Here is a 6,756-nt window from a genome sequence, read left to right on the forward strand (position 1 = left end):
TGTGTATTTCTTTCATCTTTTTATTTTTAATTTTCAACGTGGTGGTGATAATATGGTTTATAATCACCCTTTATAATGCTTCTTATCCTGCTTTTTTCAGTCAATATTATTTTAAGAGCAGTTTTCTTGTCACTAAAACTTCATGAACATTTTTGTTATTTCATCCACATATATTAGCCATTCTCTCATATGGAAAATTCCTAACTTTTGCTCTTATAAACATATTTTCATTTGTTACTATTCCAGGAAAATAGAATTCTATGAGCAAAATTATCACATCAAAAGATAAAAACATTTGTAAGCTCCTTTGGTGTGTATTTCCAAAGTGTGGTGCCTGCCAATTCACACTGCCAGTTCACACACTGCGAGTCCTGGTAACTGGGAGTGGGCCTCAGGGATCGCTCACCAGCGCCTTTAAATCCTTTCTAATTTGGCAGGTGGTGATTTTGCGTCTGCATCTCCGTGGCTGTCACCGTGCCTGTGTTTGCCTTTCCTTGCGGTAAAGCGGAGAGCGTGAGATGTGCCCTGCTGGCCGCTCTGCAAGTGTGCAGCGCAGGGCTGGGGATTCTGCAGCTCTCTGGGACTTCCCTCCTGCATGAATGCATCTTCACACCCGATGAACAGCAGCTCCCCGCTGCCCCCCCCCCCCAGCCCCTGGCAAACGCCCTTCGTCTTTCTGCTTTCATGAATTTGATTATTTAGATCCCTCCGGGAAGTGAATGCTGCAGTCCTTCTGTGGCTAGCTTATTCTCCTTCCCATAGTAGCCTCAAATTCCACCCCCGAGTAGCACCCAGCACAATTTCCTTCCTTACGTGGCTGAATAATACTCCGTTGTATGTGTGCTCCACATGGCCGGGATCCGGTCATCTGTCAGTGGACATTTAGATTGGTGCGTATAAATACCGCTGCCCCAAAGACGGAAGCACCGATATCCTGATTGCAATCCATTTGGATGAATATCTAGAAGTGGGGTTGTAGATCATAAGGCAGTCCCATCTGTAATCCTTTTAAGAACATTCATCAAGATTCCCGTCATACTTGTACCATTTTACATTACACAAGGATTCCAACTTCTCCACATCCTTCCCCACGTTTGTTATTTTCTGTTTTGGGGTGTGTGTGTGTGTGTGTGTAATAATGGCCACTCTAACAGATGTGAGGTGATATGTGGTTTTGATTTGCATTTCCCTGATGGTCAGTGACACTGAACATCTTTTAATGTGTCTGTCAGTGGTTTGTGTATTTAAGCCCTTGGCCCATTTTTGAATCAGGTTATTTGGTTGGCTTTTGTTTGCTTGTTTTGCTAATGAGCTGAGTAGGTCCTTACATATTTTGGATCATAGCCTCTTATCAGGTATATGGATGGCAAATAAATTCTCCCAGCAACATTTTAGTTTGATGTGGTCCTACTCGCCTGTTATTGCCTTGGTTGCTTGTACCTTTGCTGTCATAGCCAAGAAATGATCTTCGTGTCATGAAGCTTTTCTCTTGCCCTTTCCAGAGTTTCGCAGCGTCAAGTCTTACGTTTACGTCTTTAGTCCCCCTGGAGCTGACTTCTGTATACACTGTAAGATAGGGTCCTGGTGTATTCTCCTGCATGTAGATTTACAGTTTTACCACTGTCATTTGTGAAATAGACTCTCCTTCCCCCAGTGTGGAGTCTTGGCACTTGGTCAAAGCTCAATTGGCCATATGCACATAGGTTCAGAACCAGGCTCTGTTTGCATGTCTGTCTTCACGAATGTGCCATACTGTTTTGATCAGTGTAACTTTGAACATGCTTCCTAGCAGGACGTGTGAGCCCTGTAGCTGGAGATGAGAGGTCTTTGCTTACTGACTCAGTCTCCTTGTCAGTGATAGGCTTCTTCATATTTCTTGCTTCATCATTCAGTCTTGGTAGATTACGTGTTTCTAGGCATTTGACGTGTTACCCAACTTGATACCCAACTTGTTGGTGTATAATCTTTCCTAGTAGTACTTTATCATCCTTTCTGTTTCTGTGACACCCTTTATAACGGTTCCTCTTTCATTTCTCATTTTATTTATTCCAATCATCCCTTTTTCTGAGTTATTCTAAGCTAATCACTTTTGTTAATCTTTTCCAACTAAACTCTTAGTTTTGTTGATTTTTTCCATTCCCTACTTTGTTTCTGTTCTAATTTTATTATTTTCTCCCTCTTACTAATGTTGGGCCTAGTTTGTTCCTCTTCCTCTGATTCTATGAGACGTAAAGTCAGGTTGTTTATTTTGGATCTTTCTTCTGTAATGTAGGTGTTTCTCACTCTAAACTTTGCTCTGAGTGCTGCTGTTGATGTATTCAATAAGTTTGGATACATTGGACTTCCTTTTTGTTTTTCTCAAAATAATTGCTTCACTCCCCTTTTGATTTCTTCTCGACCCACTGGTTGTTCAAGAATGTGTTTTTAAATTCCCACACATTCGTGACTTTTCCAATTTTCCATCTGCTATCAATTTCTAGTTTCATCCCATTGTCCTTAGGAAAGATCATTGGTTACTTCAATCTTTAAAAATTTGTTAACACTGGTTTTGTGACCTGACATGCGATCTTGGAGAATGTTCTGCCACTGTTGGGTTCATACACTCACCTGGCCAGTTTGTTGGCTCATAAGGAGCTGATGGTCAATGGAATCTTAGATTTTCGTCAGATCAACTTCTTTTTTAAAAAAATTATATTGCAGGTTTTTTTTTAAAGATTTATTTATTTTATTTGAAAGGCAGAGTCACAGAGAGGCAGAGGTGGGGGGGGCGGTGTCTTCCATCCGCTGTTCACTCCCCAGATGACCACAACAGGCAAAGCTATGCTGATCTGAAGCCAGGAGCCGGAAGCCAGGAGCCAGACCTGATCTGAAGCCAGGTCTCCCATGTGAGTGCAGTGGCCCAAGGACTTGGGCCATCTTCCACTGCTTTCCAGGCCATAGCAGAGAGCTGGATTGGAAGTGGAGAAGCCTGGACTCACACCAGCGCCCATGTGGGATGCCGGCACTGCAGGCCGTGGCTTTACCCGCTGTGCCACTGTGCCGGCCCCAGATCAGTTTCTTTTAAACAGAATCCATATCACCAGGACCTGTGCAATTGAATTACTGAATTGCAGTGAAATATTAAATATTTATTCCTAGTCTACTCCCAATACGTTGGCTTCAGACAATCCAATTAATTCTTTTTTTCTCATTCCTTTAAAAAAGTTTTAATTATTTAACTAGGTAGCCCACACAAATGAAGTGAGAAATGTCTTCATCATACAATTCTCCACCTTAGTGGAAAACACTGTTAACAATTTATTGTGCATTTTTTACAGCAATATTCTCTGTGTGTTTATGTAAATAATAGCTAGGAAAATACACAGGAATGGCAGCACACTGTACACAGCATTTCACCAGGAGGCCTTGAGCAGATGACAGAGTCAGAGTTACCTGTGCAAGATCTGAGGGGGTGACCATGTTTCCTGCAGAGGCACAGCAAGTGCCAATGTCCTGAGGCCAGCACAACCTTGGTATGTGTGGGAACAGGAAGAAATCCATATGATTAGAGCTTCCTGAGTGAGCAGGAAAAGGACAGTAGACAAAGCTGGAGGAATAAACAGGACCCTGATCAACAGACCCTCCAGGGTAATGGTGTGAAGATTTACATTGCTGCTCTCTGATACTGGAAATAGCCCACGAGTTGGATAGTTGTTGAAACAGTGAAAAATAAAGACATCTAACAATTTTGCCTGCAGAGATGTCATGAGAGACCATGAAATCAAGGTAGAGATATTAAAAGATGTGCAATAGGGGCCGGCGCTGTGGCATAGCATGCAGAGCTGCTGCCTGCAGTGCCGGCGTCCCATGTGGGTGCCAGTTCAAGTCCCGGCTGCTCCACTTCCAATCGAGCTCCCTGTTAGTGCACCTGGGAAAGCAGACGAGGATGGCCCAAATGCTGGGACCCTGCACTCATATGGGAGACCCGGAAGAAGCTCCTGGCTTCTATCTGGCCCAGCCCTGGTTGTTGGGGCCATTTGGGGCGTGAACCAGCTGATAGAAGATATCTCTCTGTGTGTCTCTCCTTCTCTGTAACTCTGCCTTTCAAATAAATAAATCCGAGTGAGATTGTACTGGAAGGTGCCTCCATACCCCATTCACCACGGAGACAGGGGCCCAAGGAAAGAGCTTAACGAGGCATGAGAAAGGCATCCTAGCAGAGCGGAGGGTGGGCTAGGTTAGGAGCCAGGTCTCTGCCCTGCATCACAGACTTCTTATGCCTGCCTCAGTTATCCCATCTGTGAAATAGACAGAATTTCCTGCTTAAAGTTCTGAGACAAGCAGATGAGATAACACATGAGATGAAAAACTGCACTAAAAGTATTAAAACACATATACTCTTATCATTCTTCAGCAAAGCCACAGGAACAATATTGCGGGACAGGGGGTGTGGATATATCGAATGATAACACATCAGTAAACACGTGTTGAAAGCTTCCTATACTTGTTATGTGCAGCCCTGTGATAAAAAGCCAATTTGACAAATATTTATTTAGCGTCTATTATGTAGAAATTGCAGGGATGGACAGAGCAGGTGGTAAGGCCCAGCAGAAACTCAGATTCCCAAGGCTGATTCACTGCCCTGACCCCACGATGGGAGCAGTTCAAAATTACTCAGGGGCGTGGGATGTGGGGCCCTGTGGCACCCACACACCGCATAGCTTTTCTGCTAGTTGTGAAATGTTCCAGGTGTGGCAAATATAAGAACCTCAGCATCAAATCAAGAAAGGAACCCCAATGAGAATACTACGTTACTGTGAAGTGCTCTGCACTCGCATGACTACGAGAAAGTAATAAAAGATCAGCTTACAGGAGGGCTGCATCTAAGACGTGGATCCAATGTCTCCTCCATCTCCAAGTAGCCCATGAGGGTCTCTTTGGCCTTCGATTATACAGGATGCGCTCATTTTATTCTTGCCTTTTCATAATCTTCATTAGTACCCTAGCTGCAAAATCAGCACATGAGGCAGCGTGACCTGATCTCCATTACCACGTGCCAGTTCACACGAACAAATCCAAGCGCACACTGAACACAGCCCAGCACAGATGGAACTGACCCCCGCCGTCAGCAGTGAGAGGAGGAGCAAGCACCAGATCGCACAAGTTATTATTACTCCTCTAAGATAAATAAAAAGATGAAACAGACATTTTTCTCCCCCTCCGAAAGCAATTAAACCAAGGTTACAGTTTAACAACAATAATGAGAGAATTAAATACTGTAAGACCCACAGAATCAAAACTGTTAATTCACAGACTATTCACCTGCCTGTTAAGGTTCAGTTCCCATTAACCTTTCTCTTCGCTGGTCCATCACAGGAGGGGAGCTTTCCCCTCTGGTGTTCAGCTCTGTGTTACTATTGGCTGGAGTCAACATACCAGGAAAAGCTGATGTTGACCAAAAGCAAGCCACAGACACGCAACAGGGAAGTAAGTAAAGTATCTGAACTGCCCAAACCCAGTATTTAAAGAGCTATTCATTGCTGAGAGCAAAGAATCAAACTTAGTTCCTCTATGAAACAATGACTTTTTTATTTAATGTTAAACATCTTATTAATTGCATCCTCTACTATGTCCAGATCAATAGATACTAATAAAAAAAAAACTTAGAAAATTAAATCTCTGGCTCTCTTTCCTCCTTTAGGCATTTTACATTTCATAATCTTTCCAGCATTTATCACAGAGTTCCTATGTTTGCTATTATTCATCATATTCAATCAAGAAGTTTCTTACAACAATCTTTTATAATAAAATCATATGGATATTGAGTTGAACTATGTTCTAAGCATTTTTATTCATAATTAGTAATTTGATTTGGCAACTTTTGAGGCTGGTGACTGTATCAGTTATGCATTACTGCAAGACAAAAGCAGTGGCTAAAAACAAAAACGATTTATTTGTTCATGAATGTGTGGGTTGGTAGCTGGAGCAGAGCTCTGCTGGGTGGTTCTTCTGCTCCACGTGCCTTGGCTGTCTCATGGGAAGTTCAAAGTCTGTTGGGTCTTCAGCTGGGAGCTCTGTGTTCTCAGATACCCTTTCCCCACGTCCAGGACCTCAGCTGCAGTGGCTGGAACACTCTCTACACTCGTGGTCTCTCTTTCCATGTGAAGGCTTAGCTCGGGGGAGCCACCAAGGCATCACCACAAGGCAGCAGTCTTTCAAGAGTGAGATGTGAAATTGCAAGTTCAAGGGTTCCTTGTTGCGTGATGATACTGGTACCAATAAGCAAGGTGCTGCCAAAGGAACAGTGTAAAACTTAGGCCTTCTGCTTTGGGACTGGGCAGTGAGTGAAGAAGACAAGGCCAGTGGAGCCTGTTACTGGAGGCTGGAATAGCAGTGAGGAGCTGTTCTTGGAGAGTGGAAAAATGACAGGCAGCTGGGGCTGGCGCTGTGGCACAGCGGATTAAAGCCCACGCTTGCAGCACTGGCATCCCATATGGGCACTGGTTCGAGTCCAGCTGCTCCACTTCCGATCCTCGGATAGGCTCAGCTCCAGCTGTTGTGGCCATCTGGGGAGTGAACCAGTGGATGGATGACCTCTCTCTCTCTCTCTGTCTCTACCTCTCTCTGTAACTTTCAAATAAATAAAATAAAAAAGCATAAATAAAAAATAAATAAAACGAGAAAAGAAAGCTGTTTCTTGTCCTCAGTCTTTGCAGTTGGCAAAAAGTTCTCAAAGTGCGAAAGCGCAGAGTAAGGGCCAGAGTAATGGTGTAACTG

Source organism: Oryctolagus cuniculus, chromosome 12 (genome assembly GCF_051225735.1).
Source record: "Oryctolagus cuniculus isolate XC-2025 breed Fujian yellow rabbit chromosome 12, ASM5122573v1, whole genome shotgun sequence".
NCBI classification, from domain to species: Eukaryota; Metazoa; Chordata; class Mammalia; order Lagomorpha; family Leporidae; genus Oryctolagus; species Oryctolagus cuniculus.